At 48.4% G+C, this 21,400-nt stretch overlaps 2 pseudogenes; both read left to right on the top strand.

Moving 5' to 3' along the window:
- The first annotated feature begins 3,076 nt into the window (after positions 1 to 3,076).
- Positions 3,077 to 9,141, top strand: LOC129643792 (apolipoprotein L3-like; annotated as a pseudogene).
- A 3,882-nt stretch (positions 9,142 to 13,023) lies between these two features.
- LOC129643733 (apolipoprotein L3-like) lies at positions 13,024 to 20,512 on the top strand (annotated as a pseudogene).
- The last annotated feature ends 888 nt before the right edge of the window (positions 20,513 to 21,400 follow it).

Genomic DNA, 21,400 nt, shown 5'->3' with positions numbered 1-21,400 from the left:
CTGAGAGCAGGGATACAGGAATTGGGGCAGGGCTGGAGGGACTCCAGGCCCTTGTGGGGAAAAAGGCTCTTGCAGAAGCAAGGAAGACCTGGGCTATGGGAGCCGTATCACCAGGAACTTTATCAAGGAGAGACTTGATATGGAACAAGACATCATTTTGGAAGGAAGAGTCATTTACCAATGAACATATATCCACAAATAAATCTTTTTGTATATATAGGGAGTAGAGCATAGTCATCACACACATGTGATTTGCATCAGAAAGACTCAGGGTCTAGTCCAGACTCTGGCACCAGCGTGACAATTTGGACTCAGCTAAGTCTGAGTGAGTTTCAGGAGCCTGCAGGTCAAGGACACTGGATCAATGTTGTCATTAATATTAGTTATTATCAATTCAAAAACACAGGTGTCCCAACCTCACCTCATTTCCAGAGTATTCACCTCCTATCTGTTCTTCTAGTCTCTGGTTTTACTGTTCCTATAACTTCGCAGATGGCTGTCTCCTGTCTGATTTCCTTCCCCTTGTGCCCCAACAGGAGAGCAGGACTCTGACTTGGCTTGGAAGGAGCTATAGGAGGTGAATGACTTTTCTTAACTAACAACCAGCAGAGCCCAGGAACAGAGAGTCACACTGGGCTAAGTTCCTGGGGCACTGGTGGCCGTCTCAGGGGAACCCACCAGAGAACTTGTCCCTCCCTGCTCCCTGCAGCCTCTGCCCCTCACAGTGGAGCTCACAGTCTGTTTTTTCTCCCCAAGGGTGAGGTCACACCTCCTTCCAGCCTGACGCAGACAAGAAGCTGAAGGGAGATCCCTGAGACCCCCTGCTGCCACCATGAGCTCAGAAAACTTCGGATACTGCTCAGGTAGTCAGCTCTCTCTGGAAGGTTCCTACTTGTGACCCAGAATTGAGGGAGGTGTTTCCAGGCTGAGTTAAACTACAGAGGAATCAAGAACCATGAAGAGGATGGATAAGCATCCTTGAGCTTCCAATAGACCAGGAGATTCCTCTCACCCTGGGGTCTGCCCACAGCCTCCTTCCCGGCCCTCTCCTCAGGGAGCCAGGACCAAGGTGCTGACTTCCTGCCTCTCCCAACACCCAGCAAGTGACTCAGTACGGTGACTGGAGAGCACACGCTGAGCATGGACCGCAGATGGCAGTCCCCAAGGCCAGGCAGGCCTGGGAGAGGAGGTCCTCCAGCATCATTGGACTTCTCCTGCTCTCTCCCTTGGCCAAGCCTCCTCCTGCTCCCAGACCCTGGGGCATCACCACAGAAGCTGTTTCCTCTGGCTCTTCCCAGCCACCATCCCAGCCGCTCTGCAAGGGTCAGTGGACCTTGCTCTGAACCCCAGTCTGGCCTTTGCCGCCTCCCACCTGGAGGGGAGGGGTGATGAGGATCACATCTGGCTCCACCCCTCCTCCACCTGGTGGATCCCCTCCCCTGCCCATCCTAGAGTCTGTGGTCAGAAGCAGGAATCCTCTCACATGGTAGTTTTGCTCAATGGCATGTGATCCTAAAGTCTTTTTTAAAATTAGGTAACATGAGTTTGTAATGTTTTCTAAGTTTCATGATTACAGCATTATATTTCTACTTCTATATATGCTACTGCATGCTCACCACCAAAAATGAGTCACAAAGAATCCCCCTTGTGTGCTATAGAGTAGAATGAACAAATCACAAGAGTTTTAAATGTAAGGAGGATTCAAAGTCTTGTCCAAGAAATGTCTGACACTTGACCTTGGATTCAACCTCAGAGCTTTCAGCTCTGTGGCCTTGGGCTGTCCATTCTCCTGTCTGAGTTTCACTTGCCTCTTCTGTGAGATAAGGATAATGCCTCTTTGTATGGATTTACCAAGATACACATTTGATATCAAGTCCCAGCCCACACACAGATATATAGCCTGGCCACCAATATCTTACCTACAATTCCATAACCTCCAGATCTCTGAAATCACTCAGGGATTTTGATAACTCATTGAGGAGTGATCTGAGGCTATTTGTAGTCATTACATTCTTTATCCCATTTAACGTGAGTATTCAATTGTTTCACTGCCCAAACATGAAAGCATTCATTTATAGGGTGCTGCCCGTCTATTCTGGAAGTGGTAACTAACAAATCACACTTGCTCTCTCTTCTCTTTGTGTGTGTGTGTTCAGTTGCTCAGTCATGTCCAACTCTTTGCAACCGCATGGACTGCAGCCTGCCAGCCTCCTCTATCTGTGGGATTCTCCAAACAAGAATATTGGAGTGGCTTGCCATGCCCTCCTTCAAGGGATCTTCTTGACTCAGGGATCAAACCTGCCTCTCTTACATCTCCCAAGTTGTTGGGCAGGTTCTTTACCACTAGAATTCCCTGGGAATCCCACTTATGACCTCAATTTACCTGGGAATCCCGCATAGGATCTCATTTCACCTAACCTCCTTACAAGCCCTATCTTCAGAAAGGTCACCAGGGGGTTAACTCTTCAACACAAATGGCGGGGGGAGGGGGGACAGTCCATCCATAACCCTAGGTGACCTCACCAAGAGCATCCCAGGTGACTCTGCTCAGCAAGAGGAATTTTAACTATTTTATACTCTAACATTTATGTCCCACCACTAATTCGTCTAATCTTATTCCCTTTCCTTTCATCCAGATATTGAGATCTTTTTGAGGATGTTGTTGAGTGCCTCTGGGACATACTGAGCAGACAGACACTGCTACTCCTGCTGAATGAATTCCTGGAGAGAATTAAGGCTGAGGCCAGTTTGTCCAGGTAACCTGCACAGGTGCACCAGGAAGGTCACCCACGTCCCCCAGCACCAGGCTAGCTTTCTCCTGGAGTAACACCTCCTCCACGCAGGACCCTATTGTTGGGGTCAAGGATGTTCCTTCACAAGATCCCATCAGGAATGTTTCCTCCATGTCATTTGCTGACAGTGAATGATCGTGGGTTGAGAAGAGATGAAACCTGCAAGGAAGGGGCAGGTTATGTGACCTTGGACAAGTTACTGAACTACTTTCTGCTTTAGTTTCTTCATCTTTTCATTGTTATTGTGAGGACACTGAGATCATGCATGTAAAGTGCTTCCCATAATGACTGACACAGAGTAAGTACTCAATCAATTCAGATCAGTTCAGTTCAGTCACTCAGTCATGTCTGACTCTTTGCGACCCCATGAATCACAGCATGCCAGGCCTCCCTGTCCATCACCAACTCCCGGAGTTCACTCAGACTCACGTCCATCAAGCCAGTGATGCCATCCAGCCATCTCATCCTCTGTCATCCCCTTCTCCTCCTGCCCCCAATCCCTCCCAGCATCAGAGTCTTTTCCAATGAGTCAACTCTTCGCATGAAGTGGCCAAAGTACTGGAGTTTCAGCTTTAGCATCATTTCTTCCAAAGAAATCCCAGGGCTGATCTCCTTCAGAATGGACTGGTTGGATCTCCTTGCAGTCCAAGGGACTCTCAAGAGTCTTCTCCAACACCACAGTCAAAAGCATCAATTCTTCAGTGCTCAGCCTTCTTCACAGTCCAACTCTCACATCCATACATGACCACTGGAAAAACATAGCCTTGACTAGACGGACCTTTGTTGGCAAAGTAATGTCTCTGCTTTTAAATATGCTATCTAGGTTGGTCATAACTTTCCTTCCAAGGAGTAAGCGTCTTTTAATTTTATGGCTGCAGTCACCATCTGCAGTGATTTTGGAGCCCAGAAAAATAAAGTCTGACACTGTTTCCACTGTTTCTCCATCTATTTCCATGAAGTGATGGGACCGGATGTCATGATCTTCGTTTTCTGAATGTTGAGCTTTAAGCCAACTTTTTCACTCTCCACTTTCACCAAGAGGTTTTTTAGTTCCTCTTCACTTTCTGCCATAAGGGTGGTGTCATGTGCATATCTGAGGTTCTTGATATTTCTCCCGGCAATCTTGATTCCAGCCTGTGCTTCTTCCAGCCTAGCATTTTTCATGATGTACTCTGCATAGATGTTAAATAAGCAGGGTGACAATATACAGCCTTGACGTACTCCTTTCCTATTTGGAACCAGTGTGTTGTTCCATGTCCAGTTCTAATTGTTGCTTCCTGACCTGCATACAGATTTCTCAAGAGGCAGGTCAGGTGGTCTGGTATTCCCATCTCTTTCAGAATTTCCCATGGTTTCTTGTGATCCACACAGTCAAAGGCTTTGGCATAGTCAATAAAGCAGAAATAGATGTTTTTCTGGAACTCTCTTGCTTTTTCAATGATCCAGCAGATGTTGGCAATTTGATCTCTGGTTCCTCTACCTTTTCTAAAACCAGCTTGAACATCAGGAAGTTCACGGTTCATGTATTGCTGAAGCCTGGCTGGAGAATTTTGGGCATTTCTTTACTAGCGTGTGAGATGAGTGCAATTGTGCGGTAGTTTGAGCATTCTTTGGCATTGTCTTTCTTTGGGATTGGAGTGAAAACTGACCTTTTCCAGTCCTGTGGCCACTGCTGAGTTTTCCAAATGTGCTGGCATATTGAGTGCAGCACTTTCACAGCATCATCTTTCAGGATTTGGAATAGCTCAACTGGAATTCCATCACCTCCACTAGCTTTGTTCGTAGTGATGCTTTCTAAGGCCCACTTGACTTCACATTCCAGGGTATCTGGCTGTAGGTGAGTGATCACACCATCGTGATTATCTTGGTCGTGAAGATCTTTTTTGTACAGTTCTTCTGTGTATTCTTGTCACCTCTTCTTAATATCTTCTGCTTCTGTTAGGTCCATACCATTTGTGTCCTTTATCGAGCCCATCTTTGCATGAAATGTTCCCTTGCTATCTCTAATTTTCTTGAAGAGATCTCCAGTCTTTGCCATTCTGTTGTTTTCCTCTATTTCTTTGCATTGATCGCTTAGGAAGTCTTTCTTATCTCTTCTTGCTATTCTTTGGAACTCTGCATTCAGATGCTTATATCTTTCCTTTTCTCCTTTGCCTTTCACTTCTCTTCTTTTCACAGCTATTTGTAAGGCCTCCCCAGGCAGCCATTTTGGTTGTTTGCATTTCTTTTCCATGGGGATGGTCATGATCCCTGTCTCCTGTCCAATGTCATGAACCTCATTCCATAGTTCATCAGGCACTCTATCTAACAGATCTAGGCCCTTAAATCTATTTCTCACTTCCACTGTGTAATCATAAGGGATTTGATTTAGGTCATACCTGAATGGTCTAGTCGTTTTCCCTACTTTCTTCAATTTCAGTGTGACTTTGGCAATACAGATTTCATGATCTGAGCCACAGTCAGCTCCTGGTCTTGTATTTGTTGACTGTATAGAGCTTCTCCATCTTTGGCTGCAAAGAATATAATCAATCTGATTTTGGTTTTGACCATCTGGTGACGTCCATGTGTAGAGTCTTCGCTTGTGTTGTTGGAAGAAATGTTACTCAATCAATAGTAACATTTAAAAAACTTGTTGGGAAGAAACAGGGGTCAAGGGTCTTCTTTCTGGTGAGGAGAACCAAGCAGAATTTCCTTTGGGACAAGTGGGGAAACCCTGACACCACCATTTGTGTCCTGGGCTTCTGCCTACAGTCTTTCTATTCCCCATGTTAGGAGCTGTACCAACCCTCCTGGCCCATACAGCAGAGAGACTAGAGAGGAACTGGAGGAGCTGGTGGGATCCTGGATTTAGCCCTGCCCAACTACTGGGCCTGTGGGCTTAAGACTTTGAATCTCAGATCCCTCCTGTGTCCAATGGGAATAGCAATTCAGTCTGATGGATTATGGTGATGGCCTCAGAGTGAACTGCAGGGTCAGAGGTGGGGAACCAAGTGCAATTATTTCGTCCAAAGGACCAGGGAGGCCTGCACCAGGGTCAGACCCAGGGCTCAGGGTGGAGCAGTGGGTCCAGTTTGGAGGACTAGTAGGCAGGCTTGGGCAGCAGGACCAGGACTAGAGTGAAGAGAGTGGGCCCTAAAGACTCAGAACTGAAGGGACTGTGACCCTAGCAGAGGTCCCCTGAGTGGGAAAGGGGAAAAATTTCTTCCCTCCCTGATGGGCTCCCCTCATGCTGGACTAGAGGGCCCTGGGTGACCGTGTCTGCACACCCTGCCTGGGACATGGCTTCTCCCTCCATCTGGGACCCTCTTCTAGTCTAGGTGGAGTCCCCCTGACAGTGGGAAGGCCGTGTGGCTCAGCGAGCCATCCGGGGTCACAATGACTGGCTGTGATTGTGTGACATTTGAGGGATTCTGAGGAGCCTCACGCATCCCCACCCAAGAGGAAAACACTTCCTCCACCAGCTGTGTAAGTGCTGGTCTCCTCAGGCTCAGCTGTTCAGATGGATATTTCTTCAAGTTCCTTGAATCTTTAGAGGTTCCACAAAGTTGCACACGCCTTGAGGTGCAGGCAGTGAAGCTGTCACCAGGTAAATTGTGAGTTAGGTTGGTGACCCCCTGAGCGGTTGAGAGTGCTGGGTGACAGATCAGGATTCAGTGAGGTGAGCTGGAGAGTCCAAGGGAAACCAGGGCTCATAGCACATCTCTCTGTGTCTGTCAACTGGGGCAGTGGGTGGACCCAGTGACCTTCTGCTGAGAAGGTCAATGGCTCAATGCTTAGAAGACAGCAGATGGCAGACCAAATGATTATAAGTGCCTTCTAGCTCGAGTTTTTGGGTTTAAAAAATTCTAAGTCATAGAGACAGCCAATCTGCAAATTGTTAGGGCACAGTGCCCAGGACTGCCCTTACTTTGACTTCAATGGCAAATTTAGGGGATCCCCAAAACAACTCTCAGTTTCAAGAATTCCCTATAGAATGGACAGGACTCACTGAAATCTTCAAGATCCCAGCTACAGTTTACTACAGGGAAGGATAAAAGTTCCCACTAGCCACAGGGCAGAGACTGGGCAGGTTTCACATACGAAGCTTCCATTGTCCTCAGGACACATTAGTGACCTGGATTCGGTGTGTGATAAGATGCACGGAGTACTGCCCATCAGGGACACTCCCCTTGCTTAAAAGCCAACCCTGACCTGTCATCTCCAGCCCCTCCTGGAAGTCAGACTCGTGCCCTAGTGCCCAGCTCCACCGGATGACAGAACTGATACCATGAGACCCAGAGACCCTGGGTCACTTGTCACCTTCTCAGACTGACCAGTGACCAAAGGCCCAGGCAGGCAAGGACACTCTTATCAGCCAGAATTCTAGGGGATTAGGGACCACTTCCTGGTAGCCAGGGCAAAGGGCAGGGAGACTTCTCATTACACTCTGAAGCCCTTGAATGAAGGTTTTCTCCTCCAGTCCTACATGTCTTTGTTTATCTGTGGAGTTCCCACTCCAAAATCTCTTTCAAAGTGGTGGTGTTGACTCATCTGTGAGATGTCTTTACCACATACCTTTTCTTTGGCTGAGCTGTATGGCCTGTGGGATCCTCATTCCCCAACCAGGGATTGAGTCAAGGCCAGCAGTGGGAGTGCAGATGTGTAACCTCTGGACCACCTGGGAATTCTCTCCAATACCTCTCTTAAGTTGCCAGTATCCTAAGCTGACTTTCGTCTACCTATTCCAAGTTTAGCTATTTCAAGATGGAGCATCTATAAGGTATGAAACGTGTTTAAGGTTGAAAGAGGAAATTTTACATTTATAAAATTCTTTTCTAATGATTTATAGTAATATATCTGTATTTATGTAGAATAGATATTATGGAGTCAATTTTACAGAGGCGCGAACTGCCTTTCTAATCCCTTGACCTTCATCGTTACAGGGAAGATGTGGATGAACTACACAATTATCTGAATGAATTGAAAAGAGCCTTGGTTGAGGACGACAAAGAAAGACTCTCCAAAGAGCAGCTGGACAGGAGGAGGTTTCTGAATAAGTTTCGTCGGGTGAAATGGCAGCTGGAGGAGTGCATAAGCAAGTTCCATGAGCTCGCAGACAAGGTTGAGAAGGTCCATAAGGGATGTACCATCTCCAACGTGTTGGTCCATAGCACCGGTGCTGTGTCTGGTATTCTGACCATCGTTGGCCTGGCTCTGGCACCCGTGACAATGGGGGCCAGTGTGGTGCTCTTGGCCACTGGGATAGGGCTGGGAGCAGCAGCTACTGTGACCAGTGTGTCCACCAGTATCATCGAACATGTGAATAGGTCATCAGCAGAAACCGAAGCCAGTCGCATGATGTCAACTTTCATGAAGAAATGGAAGGTTCTCCTAGAGGTACTCAAGAGCATCCCCACAACAGAGAAAGTCACAAAAGCTGTACAGTGCATTGAAATACACATCCATGCCATAGAGACAGGCCAAGCCATTCCTGGCTCTGCAGCCAATGCAAACATAGGCGTGAATGCTGGGAGAATCTCATACCCAGCCATCAAGCAGATAGAGACAGGTTTCAAAGCCACAGCTTTAACAATTACCAAAGGAGCCCGGATCGGGGGTTTGGCCACTGCAGGGGTCTTCCTTCTGGTGGATGTGGGCTTTATGGTGAAGGAGTCAATGCACCTGCATGATGGTGCAGACAGAAGCAGCTGAAAGCCTGAGGCGGCAGGCATGGGAGTTGGAGAGGAAGTTGGAGGAGCTCACCCAGATCTATGAGAGTCTGCAGGAGGACCTGATTTAACCACCCCCAGAGCAGTGCTGGGTCCAGGAACATGTGAGGGTCTAAAGTGCAGAGGTACTTTGTTAGAGGGAAAGAGAGGGAAATCACATTAATGAAGCTGGGTGTTAGGAATTTGGCATTTCTGTGGTTGAGCACAGCAGGGAAGGGATGAATGTAGGTGATAGATGAGGAGAGAGAAGGAAGGGGCCTGGAGCCTGGATTAAGGGAGGAGGGGGGACCAGAGAATAAGAGGCAGGGAGAAACCACTTTTTTTCATACTAAGAACGTTTTATTTTGTATTGGAGTATAGCCAATTATTAAACAATTAACAATGTTGTGATAGTTTCAGGTGAACAGCAAAGGGACTCAGCCATTCATATACACGTACGCATTCTCCCCCAAACTCCCCTCCCGTCAGAAACCACTTACTTTGGACTAAAGGTGACACTGGAGGCAGAATAAAGGGAGAGGCAGGCGAACTAGCAATGAGAGGCCAGGTATACGAACGGGTTGAAAATGGGAGAAGGTCAGTTAGGATTGTTGGGATCCAGAAGTAGCAGGGGCTACTCTATCGCCCTCCACAGGCTGTGATGTCCCAGCAGGAAGAGACCCCTGGTGGTGGTCTCTAGACCTCTCCTCCAACATCAACTCACCTTTCGCCCTAGTTATATGTCTTACTTCAGTTCAGTTCAGTTCATTCGCTCATTCGGTTCCAACTCTTTGCGACCCCATGGATTGCAGCACGCCAGGCCTCCCTATCCAGCACCAACTCCCGGAGTTCACTCAGACTCACGACCATCGAGTGAGTGATGCCATCCAGCCATCTCATCCTCTGTCATCCCCTTCTCCTCCTGCCCCCAATCCCTCCCAGCATCAGAGTCTTTTCCAATGAGTCCACTCTCCGCATGAGGTGGCCAAAGTACTGGAGTTTCAGCTTTAGCATCATTTCTTCCAAAGAAATCCCAGGGCTGATCTCCTTCAGAATGGACTGGTTGGATCTCCTTGCAGTCCAAGGGACTCTCAAGAGTCTTCTCCAACACCACAGTCAAAAGCATCAATTCTTCAGTGCTCAGCCTTCTTCACAGTCCAACTCTCACATCCATACATGACCACTGGAAAAACATAGCCTTGACTAGACGGACCTTTGTTGGCAAAGTAATGTCTCTGCTTTTGAATATGCTATCTAGGTTGGTCGTAATTTTCCTCCCAAGTAGTAAGCGTCTTTTAATTTCATGGCTGCAGTCACCATCTGTAGTGATTTTGGAGCCCCCCAAAATAAATCTGACACCGTTTCCACTGTTTCCTCATCTATTTCCCATGAAGTGATGGGACCAGATTCCATGATCTTAGTTTCTGAATGTTGAGCTTTAAGCCAACTTTTTCACTCTCCACTTTCACTTTCATCAAGAGGCTTTTTAGTTCCTCTTCACTTTCTGCCATAAGGGTGGTGTCATCTACATATCTGAGGTTATTGATATTTCTCCCGGCAATCTTGACTCCAGCTTGTGCCTCTTTTAGCCCAGCGTTTCTCATGATGTACTCTGCATAGACGTTAAATAAGCAAGGTGACAATATACAGCCTTGACGTACTCCTTTTCATATTTGGAACCAGTCTGTTGTTCCATGTCCAGTTCTAAGTGTTGCTTCCTGACCTGCATATAGGTTTCTCAAGAGGAAGGTCAGGTGGTCTGATATTCCCATCTCTTTCAGAGTTTTCCAAAGTTTATTGTAATCCACACACTTAAAGGCTTTGGCATAGTCAATAAAGTAGAAATAGATGTTTTTCTAGAACTCTCTTGCCTTTTCCATGATCCAGCAGATGTTGGCAATTTGATCTCTGGTTCCTCTGCATTTTCTAAAACCAGCCTGAACCTCTGGAAGTTTATGGTTCACGTATTGCTGAAGCCTGGCTTGGAGAATTTTGAGCATTACTTTACTAGCATGTGAGATTAGTGCAATTGTGCGGTAGTTTGAGCATCTTTGGCATTGCCTTTCTTTGGGATTGGAATGAAAACTGACCTTTTCCAGTCCTGTGGCCACTGCTGAGTTTTCCAAATGTGCTGGCATATTGAGTGCAGCACTTTCACAGCATCATCTTTCAGGATTTGAAACAGCTCAACTGGAATGCCATCACCTCCACTAGCTTTGTTCGTAGTGATGCTTTCTAAGGCCCACTTGACTTCACATTCCAGGATGTCTGGCTCTAGGTGAGTGATCACACCATTGTGATTATCTTGGTCATGAAGATCTTTTTTGTATAGTCCTCTGTGTATTCCTGCCACCTCTTCTTAATATCTTCTGCTTCTGTTAGATCCATACCATCTGTCCTTTATTGAGCCCTTCTTCGCATGAAATGTTCCCTTGGTATCTCTAATTTTCTTGAAGAGATCTCTTGTCTTTCCCATTCTGTTGTTTTCCTCTATTTCTTTGCATTGATCGCTTAGGAAGGCTTTTTTATTTCTTCTGGCTATTCTTTGGATGCTTATATCTTTCCTTTTCTCCTTTGCTTTTCGCTTCTCTTCTTTTCACAGATATTTGTAAGGCCTCCCAAGACAGCTATTTTGCTTTTTTGCATTTCTTTTCCATGGGGATGGTCTTGATCCCCGTTTCATGTACAATGTCATGAACCTCTGACCAGGGTTCATCAGGCACTCTATCTATCAGATCTAGGCCCTTAAATCTATTTCTCACTTCCACTGTATAGTCATAAGGGATTTGATTTAGGTCATACCTGAATGGTCTAGTGGTTTTCTCTACTTTCTTCAATTTCAGTGTGAATTTGGCAATAAGGAGTTTATGATCTGAGCCACAGTCAGCTTCTGGTCTTGTTTTTGTTGATTGTATAGAGCTTCTCCATCTTTGGCTGCAAAGAATATAATCAATTTGATTTTGGTGTTGACCATCTGGTGATGTCCATGAGTAGAGTCTTCTCTTGTGTTGTTGGAAGAGGGTGTTTGCTATGACCAGTGCATTTTCTTGGCAGAACTCTATTAGTCTTTGTCCTGCTTCATTCCATATTCCAAGGCCAAATTTGCCTGTTACTCCAGGTGTTTCTTGACTTCCTACTTTTGCATTCCAGTCCCCTATGATGAAAAGGACATCTTTTTTGAGTGTTAGTTTTAAAAGGTCTTGTAGGTCTTCATAGAACTGTTTAACTTCAGCTTCTTCAGCGTTACTGGTTGGGACATAGACTTGGATTACTGTGATATTGAATGGTTTGCCTTGGAAACGAACAGAGATCATTCTGTCGTTTTTGAGATTGCATCGAAGTACTGCATTTCGGACTCTTTTGTTGATCATGATGGCCACTCCATTTCTTCTAAGGGATTGCTGCCTGCAGTAGTAGGTATACTGGTCATCTGTGTCTTACTTAGGCAGTGACTTCTTTGGTTTGTTTGTTTTATTGAAGGATAATTGATTTACAACACTCTGTTAATTTTAGGTATACAGCAAAATGATTCAGTTATACAGGTATCGATTTATTTATCTGGGCTTCTTAGGTGGTAAGGAATGTGTCTGCTAAGCAAGAGACACAGCTTTGATTCCTGGGTAGGGAAGATTTCCTGGAGGAGGAAATGATACCGCATTCCAATATTCTTGTCTGGGAAATCCCATAGACAGTGGAGCCTGGCGTGTTACAGTCCATGGTGCTGCAGAGTCAGACATGACAGAGCATCTGAGTATGTATATGTCTGTGTTCTTTTTTGTTCGTTTCCATTACAGTTTATTACAAAGTATTGAATACTGTTCCTGTGCTAGTACAGTAGGCAGGCCCTTGTTTATCTGGTGTATCTGTTAATCCCATCTCCTAATTTACCTGTCCCCACAAAACTTGGTTTAAAAGTTCATTATCTATGTCTATGAGTCTGTTTCTATTCTGTAGGTAAGTTCATTTGTATTATTTTCTGGATTCTACATGTAAGTTAACAACAAATATTTATCTTCATCTGACTTACTTCACTCAGCATAGTAATTTGTAGATCCATACATATAGCCACAGATACTATTACTTCATTCTTCTTCATGGCTGAGTAGGATTCATGGAGTGTATACATGTACCGCATTTGCTTTACTCATTAATCTGTCAACAGACATTTAGGTTAATATCATGTCTTGGCCGTTATGAATAGTACTGCTATGAACATCAGGGTATGTGTATCTTTTCAAATTAGAGCTTTAAATTTTTTTGTAGAAATATGTCCAGAAGTGGGATTGCTAAATCATAAGGTAGCTCTATTGTTAGTTGTTTAAGAAAACTCCACATGGCCTTCCATAGTGGCTGCACCAATTTACATTCCCACCAACAGTGTAGGAGGGTTCCCTTTTCTCCACAGCCTCCGAGCATTGTAGATGCAGGGGATGGCCCTGTGATCGCTGTAGGGGAGATAACTTATTGTAGTTTGATTGCATTTCTCTAATAACTAGTGACGTTGAGTGTGTTTTCACGTACCCGCTGGCCATCTGGACGTCTGCATGGAGAATGGTCTGTGTAGACCTTCAGGCAGTGGCTTCTTGACGACAGTGGTGGTGAGGCTGTGGCAGCAGCGGTGTGACAGCACAGTGGATGGAACACCTGACACGCTGCCAGGAGCTCTTTGGGTCCAGAGTGCACCGAGACACCAGTGACGTTTCATGAAAATCCAAATGCGGAGGAGGAACAGAGGTTGATTAAAAAAGAGAGAAAGAAGGATGAAACAAGGAGGCGGAAACAGGTCAAGGAACTTTCGGTGTGTCAGGAGATGAAACAGCCTGGGGCCAACAGACACGACTCTCTGACCCTCGGTTTCTTCTTCAGCTGGGGGTGAGGCTGGGTACGATATTTCAGGTGGCTCTGGTTCTCTCCACCTTGTGTTCTCTAAACTCTGGTTCAATAAATACGAGCTGATTCACTGAGGCTTCCTTGCATTGACTGAGGGGCTCAGCTGGGCTCCAGATGCCTGACCTCCTTCCCCGGGAGCCTGTCTCCCTGGGTCTCAGGGAGCCCGTCCTCCATGGCTCCTCCTGCCTGCCTGCTGGGCTCCCATCCAATCGTTTCCCTCAGACCCTGGATCGCCACAGGCCCCGTGGGATTCCCGGGGATACCTGTGTCATCTGACTAGAGCTGAGCTCGGGGATGCTCCTCTTCCAGCCCCGGGGGGGGACCAGGATGGACACAGGGCACCCAAGCGTGATTGAGAGCAGAGGGCTTGAGTGCAGGTGTGAGAGAGGGTCAGCTGTAAGCAGAGGGGAGAGAGAGACAGCACACACCTCATCCAGGCTGCCTTCACGTTTCACCAGGGCTCCTGCAGGAGGTTCCAGAACCACCTTCCTGTGTTTACCTTGGGACACTGCCCTGACCCACTCATCTATTCCCCACACAGGGCTAGAATGACCCTTAAGTATATTGACCTTTGCAGTACCTGCCTCCAGCTTTTCTCTGGCTGCACATGACTCGGAGCACAGATGCCAAACCTTAACTGCAGACCAAAGCAGTGTGCAAGAGCCTGGGGGCCCCTGAGGGTGGAGCTGGAGGCCAGTGTCACTCCATCACTAGGGGCAGGACTGAGGGGCTGGGGGATGGGAGCAGGGACGGAGGGAAAATCCATCCAAGGCCATGTTCTGACCTGGTCTCCCATCCGGGATTGCACCTGCCTGGACATTCTGAGGAGCCTTCATGGGATACCTCAGTCTCCTCCTCTCCAGGGAGGAAAGGGGAGCATCTGGGTGTGGCTCTCACCCCCACGGGCCTGTTCCACAGGGCACCAACTCTCTGTGTTTCCATGTGTGGAGCATGTGAGCACCAAACAGGCTCCTATTTCTGGAGCCCAGGGTAGGAAGCCAGAGACCCAGGACCTGGAAATGATCCCAGGACAACTCCTCAGTTCCTCCCCACGTGCTGCAGAGCCTTCTCGCACTTTTGTCCAAACCTCCCTTGGAAGACTTTCCTCAGTGTCTCTGACTCTGAGTCCCTCTCATCCAGTGTTACCATGAGGCTTCAACTGGACCTCCCATTCCTTCCTGAAGATGTCAGCAAGAAAAAAAGCAAAGTGAAGTCGCTCAGTCATGTCTGATTCTTCGTGACCCTATGGAGCGTAGCCTGCAGCCTCTCCCATCCATTGGACTTTCCAGGAAATAATACTGGAGTGGGTTGCCATTTCTTTCTCCAGGGCATCTGGACAAGGATCAACTCAGGGATCGAACCATCAGCAGTCATGGCCATCGCCTGCCTGACTTTCCGAAATAGGAGTTCATTTCTTCATCAGTTCCTGGAGAATTCCCATCCTGCACAGACTTCTGGGCAGGTTTCAGGCACTGGATACAGATCCATTCATTGTCCACCCCCATGTCTCCCTGAACCCTTAGAGCTGGACTCCACTGAGCTAAATGTGTGGTGGATGCATTTCCACAGTGACCCCTGTGTCAGGTGAGATCCCTGTGGTTCTGAGCAACAGAAAGTGAGTCTGACTAAGTGAGCACAGAAAAGGGTGCTGGGGGAAGCAGGGCAGGTCAGAGAAAGGAAAGAAACCCCCAAACTCGCACAGTTCAGGAAGTACAGGAAGCAGGACAGGTCTCCCTGCAGGAGCTCACGGTCTGTCCCCTGAGGCCCCTGCCAGCAGGGGCCTTAGGTCCAGGCACCAGGAATCCCAGTGTCAAATTCTCAGGACACGAAATAGCTTGGGTCCAGGGACTATGTTTTTGGACCAGTAGGTCAGGCTGAAGGATGAGGAAGATGAATGGGTAACAGGGACCCTGAACCCTGGGGATAAAGTCTTAGGTCAACAGGCTCCAGATAGAGTGCTTCCTAGATGCACGTGTGCCCTCTTCTCAGACCAACAGAAAGGACTCTCCTCACCCTGTTCTGGGTCCAAGCACCCCTCACACGACAGTAAGTGCACCGCTCACTTCCCCAGCTGGAGACAAACATGAATCCCCTCCACCTGGTGCAACTCACAGGGATGTCAGTGGTGAAGGGCCCCAGCGCGATGCCAGTGCTTCTCCTGCTTTGTTCAGCCCCTTTCTCAGTACTCTGCATGTGTGTTATATATGTGCAGGCAACAGGGAAGTTCAGTAGGGACCCGACCTCCAGGAATATTGCTCCCCTGATACCAGTCTTCACTGGGATCCCACTCCCTGTTCCTCTTTCCTGCGGGGAAATTCACTCCTGTGGAGCCTGGGCTGGGCCATCGCTGTGACGGCACTGTCACCTGGATCCTCATCGGATCCTCACTGCACCTCTGAGAGCAGGTGGTATCAGCCCCACCGAGAACAGGAGGAAGCTGGGCCCAGGGTCCAGGAACATGGCCACGTCCCCTGCCTGGGCAGGACTGTCCGGGGAGGGGCCTCTGTGTGCTTCCAGCCTCTTTCCTGCATCCAGGTTGAGCTGATTGGTCGGGAGGACACAAGGTGTCCTGTCCCGGGAGGAAGTGAAGCAAGCACGTGGTGTTTCTGTAGCACAGCTGTCCTGGGTCCGGGCCAGTGTGCCTGCCTTCCTGGAGCCCAGGTCATGCGGCTCTCTGTCGCCACCTGCTGCCCTGTCCCACGTTGGGAGAGACGGGCAGGGGTCTGTGCCGCATGCACGTGCCCACCACCCAGGACCTGAGTCCCTCCCAGCAGGGCCTCTGGTGTGGTTTCTAGTTTCTCTGCAGGCCCTGGCACTGGGTGGTTTTAAGCTGCTGCTCCCATGTCTCAAAGGTACCTTGCAATTCACAGAGCCGCCTTCACACCAGCTGCACACAACCTCCTGTTGGCTTGTTCCTGGGGCTTAAACCTAACTGAGCAGTGTTGTGCTAAGTTGCAGAGGTCAGTATTTATACTAAAGCTGCTTCTTTTCAGCAAGTTGTGTTGCTTGCACAGAATATCTACCAAGTGTTTACACTCAGATGAGTGATGAGCTGGGCTGGGCCCCGTCTCCCTGTCAGTGACAATCGGTGATGAGAGACTTGTTCTGTCACAGCCCTGCTTCCAAACCACGTGTAGTCCCAGCCGGCCCTCCTGCCTGCGGCTGCACCATGCTCAGCCTCTGCTGCTTAGCTCCTCTGTCTCCTAAGGCTGCTAAACCCACTCTTGACTTACATTACCTGTTAAACATAAAAAAATTTAAAAAAAGCTTTTTCTCTATTTACCTAAGGTAAAGCTGCCTGAACCCTGATGTCCACTGCGACCGTTGGTAGAGTGCACATGAGCAAAGACACCCAGATGTAAGATTCTTTCAGGGCTGAGGTTCTGTGTTTGTCTGCAAGTCAAACTCATTACTTCCCCTTTGCTGAGCGCAACTTGGTCCTCTTCCCAACCCCTTCTCCACTATACCCCCAAGTCCTGCTTTCCCTGTATCTGGAAAAGCCTGCTCACAGTGCAGCAGGACTGACCCTGACTCCAGGCTCCTCGCCCAGCCTTGGCCTTGCTCCAGAGCTCAGTGGTGGGTGCTGGTATGGGGACTGGGGTGTGGTATGGGATAAGCATCCAGCCAAGGTGCTCGGTTTCTCCCTCGTGGTCCCCCAGATCCCAGCTCATGACTCAGAAGTGAGGCCAGAACAGCTCACGGCCAGAGAGGACAGCAGAGGGAGTCCCCAAGACCAGACAGGGCAGGGAGTGGAGGTCCCGCAGTATCCCTGAAGCTTCTCCTGCCCTCTCTCTTGGTCCGAGCCTCCGCATGCTCCCAAACCCTGGGGCATCACCACAGAGGCTGTTTCCTCCAACTCTCGCCCTGCCGCCTGCCTAGCTGCTCTGCAAAGATCAGCAGACCCTGAACTGAACCCCAGTCTGGCCTTTGTCACCTCCCCTTTGTGTGACCTGCACCACAGTTATCTGACCTCACCTGTAAAACGAGAAGAATATTTCCCTATATTGTTATGAGGATGAAATGTAATGTGCTCTGTGGCCTGGGCCACACAGTAGGTCCTGCCGAGTGTGGAACTGTCCCCTCTACCTAGACTGTGTTAGATGCAGGTGGAAAACTCCCCCTCCCCTAGAATCACCTCTCCCTCCATGCTGTGTCACCACACCCGCCCCGGGATCTCATATATAAGCATGTGCTACCAGGTCTGATACCTCAGGGAGGTACTGGCTCTACGGATCTCAAACACCCCTGTAGATTACCCACGTACTCTATTATTTCCTCCACCCACCCACACCCCAATCAATAAATACACAGATTTAGTGCTCTGGGTTCCCTCCATATGAGACCTGGGTTCCTTTCACTCTTACTAAAACAGGAAAAAGAAAAAAAAATAACAACCCTTCATGCTGCAGGATAGACAGAGAGAGAGTGAGCTGGTATCTCTTCCTCTTCAAATAAGGACACAAATCTTCCTGGATTGGGCCCCACACTTATGACCTCATTTCACTGTAATTTCCAATTAAAAGCTCTATCTTCAAATAGACTCATTGAGGTGGGGGTGAGGCTGTGGCTTCAACATATGATTGGGGCAGTTGAACACAGTCCACCCATAACCCCAGGTGAATCCATCAAGAGTACCCCCAGGTGACTGCTGCTCAGGAAGATTAACTTTAACCACTTCATGCTCAGTACCATTTACATTACACCATAATTTCTTCTCATCTTAGTCTTTTATCCAGCTAGGGTAAAAGCTTTTTTGAGGATACCACTGAGTATATCCAGAAGAGAGTAAGCAACAAAGAGCTACAAAACCTGCTCACTAAGGCAAAACCTGCTCACTAAGGCAAAACCTAGGAGAATTTTGTGACTGAGGCCCGTTTGTCCAGGTAACCTACACGAGTGCATCATCCCCCCACCTCAGGCTAGCTTCCTCCTGGCAGGCCTCCTCCAGGGGTCAGAGTGGAGCAGAGGGTCCAGGCTGGAGGACTAGTAGGCAGGCTTAGGCAGCAGGACCAGGACTAGAGTGAGGAGAGTGGGCCCCGAGGACACAAACTGAAGGGGCTGTGACCCTGGCAGAAGTCCCCTGAGTGGGAGGGGGACATTTCTTCCCTCCTGACGGGATCCCCTCAAGCTGGGCTAGAGGGCCCTGGGTGACTGTGTCTGCACACCCTGCCTGGGACCTGGCTTCTCCCTCCATCTGGGACCCTCTTCTAGTCTACAAGGAGCCGCCCTGACAGTGGAAGGCCGTGTGGCTCAGGGAGCCCTCCAGGGTCACAGTGAGTGGCTGCAATTGTGTGTCATTTGAGGGATTCTGGGGAGCCTCAGGCATCCCCACCAAAGAGGAAAACACTTCCTCCACCAGCTGTGCAAGTGCCGGTCTCTTCAGGCTCAGCCGTTCAGATGGGTGTTTCCTCAAGTCTCTTGAGTCTTTAGAGTTTCCACAAAGTTGCACATGGCCTTAGGGTGCAGGTATGTGATGCTGTCGCCAGGTCAGGTGTGAGTTAGGCTGGTGACCCCCGAGAGGTCAGGGTGCTGGGCACTGAAGGATGTCAGGATTCCAGTTACGGTTTATTGCAGAGCGGAATTCAGGTTCCATCAGCTCCTGGACAGCGTCTGGGCGGGTTTCACACATGAAGCTTCCATTGTCCTCAGGACGAGTTACTGCTCTGGATTCAGTGTGCGGCAGGGCACACAGAGCACTGCCCCCAGGGGTGCTCACCCTGCTCAAAAACAAATCATGACTTTTTAAAAAATGTTCATTTTGCCTGAAATATAGCATCAAATAAGTTGGGGAGCTGTCATAGGATGCGATTTCTAGAAAGCTCTGGGTATGTGTACTCTGTATTTTGCTTATCCGTGCAAGGTCTGCAGTGCTCAATTTGTGCCTCTCTTCGTATTGTCATAGTCTTTCTTTTCTGTTAGTTGCCAGTAAGTTAATTCGGAGTTAAAGAATTTTAAATGCACGACAACAAAAACCCTTTTGTGATGTTGAATTAAATAGGTCCAGGCCTCTGTCTTTTATTTATTATCGTGATGCTTTATTTGTCTGTTACTGTGATTTCCAAGCTAAAAAATTAAAAATAAATTACTAATACCCTGGCCTGTTGTCTCTGAGTACTCCCAGAGGTCAGACTAATGCCCTAGTGTCCAGCTCCTCTGGAGGGCAGTGCAGATATTACATGACCCGAAGCCACCATCGTATGTCACTTTGTCAGACTGTCCAGTGGCCAAAGGCCCAGGCAGACAAGTGCACTCCTATCAGCCAGAATATTCCAGGAGCTTAGGGGCCACTTCCCAGTTGCCAAGGGCAAAGAGCAGGTTGACTCCTCACTGCACATCAAGGCCCTTGAATGAAGGTTTTCTCCCCCAATCCCACTTGTGTTAGTTTCTCTGTGGACTTTCCACCCACAAGTCCTTTGGAAGTGACGCTGTTGACCTGCCTCTAAGGCATCTTTATCAAATACCTCTCAAGACTATCTTAAAATGGCTTTTGCTTGTTTATTTCATGATTGAGTAATGGAGTATCCATGAGGTACAAACATGTGTTTAATGTTGAAAATAATTTACATTTGCAAAATTTTTCCCTTGTGATTTATAATAAAATCTCTGGTTTATGCAGAAGAGATCCATTGAACTTATTTTACAGACAAGCAAAGTGTCTTTCTTAATCCCTTGATGTCCCTTGTTACAGGGAAGAAGTGGAGGCATTGCGTCAATTTCTGAATGAGTTGAAGACAGACTTGGCTATGCAAGACCAAGAGAGATTCCAACAGGACCTGCTAGACAAGGAGAGGTTTTTAAAGGAGTTTCCACGGTGAAAAAGGAGCTGGAAGAGAGCATAAGAAAGCTCTACGCACCTGCAGACAGGGTTGACAAGTCGCACAGGGACTGTACCATCTTCAAGGTGGTGGCCAGCTCTACCAGCACTGTGTCTGATGCTCTGAACACCCTTGGCCTGGCTCTGGCACCCCTGACAGCAGGGGCCAGGTGGCGCTCTCGACCATTGGGTTAGGGCTGGGAGCAGCAGCTGCTGTGACCACTGTGTCCACCAGCATCGTGGAACACTTTAGTAGGTCATCAGCAGAAATGGAAGCCAGTGGGCTGTTGTCAACTAGCATCAAAGAAAAGGTGTCTGTGGGAGCTTGATGTCTTGTGCACTAGGGATCGCTTTTTCTACGGCTGCTGCTGCTGCTAAGTCACTTCAGTTGTGTCCAACTCTGTGTTATCCCACAGACAGCAGCCACCAGGCTCCCCCGTCCCTGGGATTCTCTAGGCAAGAACACTGGAGTGGGTTGCCATTTCCTTCTCCAATGCATGAAAACGAAAAGTGAAAGGGAAGTTGCTCAGTCATGTCCAACTCTTAGCGACCCCATGGACTGCAGCCTACCAGGCTCCTCCATCCATGGGATTTTCCAGGCAAAGTACTGGAGTGGGGTGCCATTGAGTCTACAAATCCATGAAAGGGGTTAGGAAAAATGTCCATGCTGCAAAGCTGGTGAAAGAAAACTCTCAGTAGCCCATGCTAAAAGCTTCACAAGCACTGGGCAAGTCTCTGTCCAAACCAGCAAGGAGGTGAGCGAAGCTTTCAAAGGCATGGCTCTGGCAATGACCAAAAAGGCCCGGATCATTGCTGGAGGCTTTGCAGGAACCTCCCTTCTAGTGGATGTGGGCTTCCTGGTAACAGAGTCAGTGCACTTGCATGAGGGGGTAAAGACAGAGCTGGCTGAGAAGCTGAGGCAGCCGGCCAGGGAGCTGGAGAAGAAGCTGAAGAGGGTCATACAGACGTATGAGCGGCTGAAGTAAGGCCCGACTCCCCCACCCCCAGAGCAGTACAGGAACCAGGGACACACGTGAGACCAAGGTTGAGAGCACCTTGTTAGAGGGGAAAGGAGGGGAGACAACACTGATGGAGCTGGTGTTAGGAATCTGGCATTTCTGCAGCTGAGCACAGCAGGGGAGGAATGCATACAGGTGGAAGAGGGGAGAGAGAAGGAAGGAGCCTGGGGCCTAGACTAAGGAGAAGGGGGACTAGTG

Source organism: Bubalus kerabau, chromosome 1, assembly GCF_029407905.1.
Source record: "Bubalus kerabau isolate K-KA32 ecotype Philippines breed swamp buffalo chromosome 1, PCC_UOA_SB_1v2, whole genome shotgun sequence".
Taxonomy (NCBI): domain Eukaryota; kingdom Metazoa; phylum Chordata; class Mammalia; order Artiodactyla; family Bovidae; genus Bubalus; species Bubalus kerabau.
Note: the sequence above shows the minus strand (reverse complement) of the source record. Positions and strands in the feature narration are given on the sequence as shown.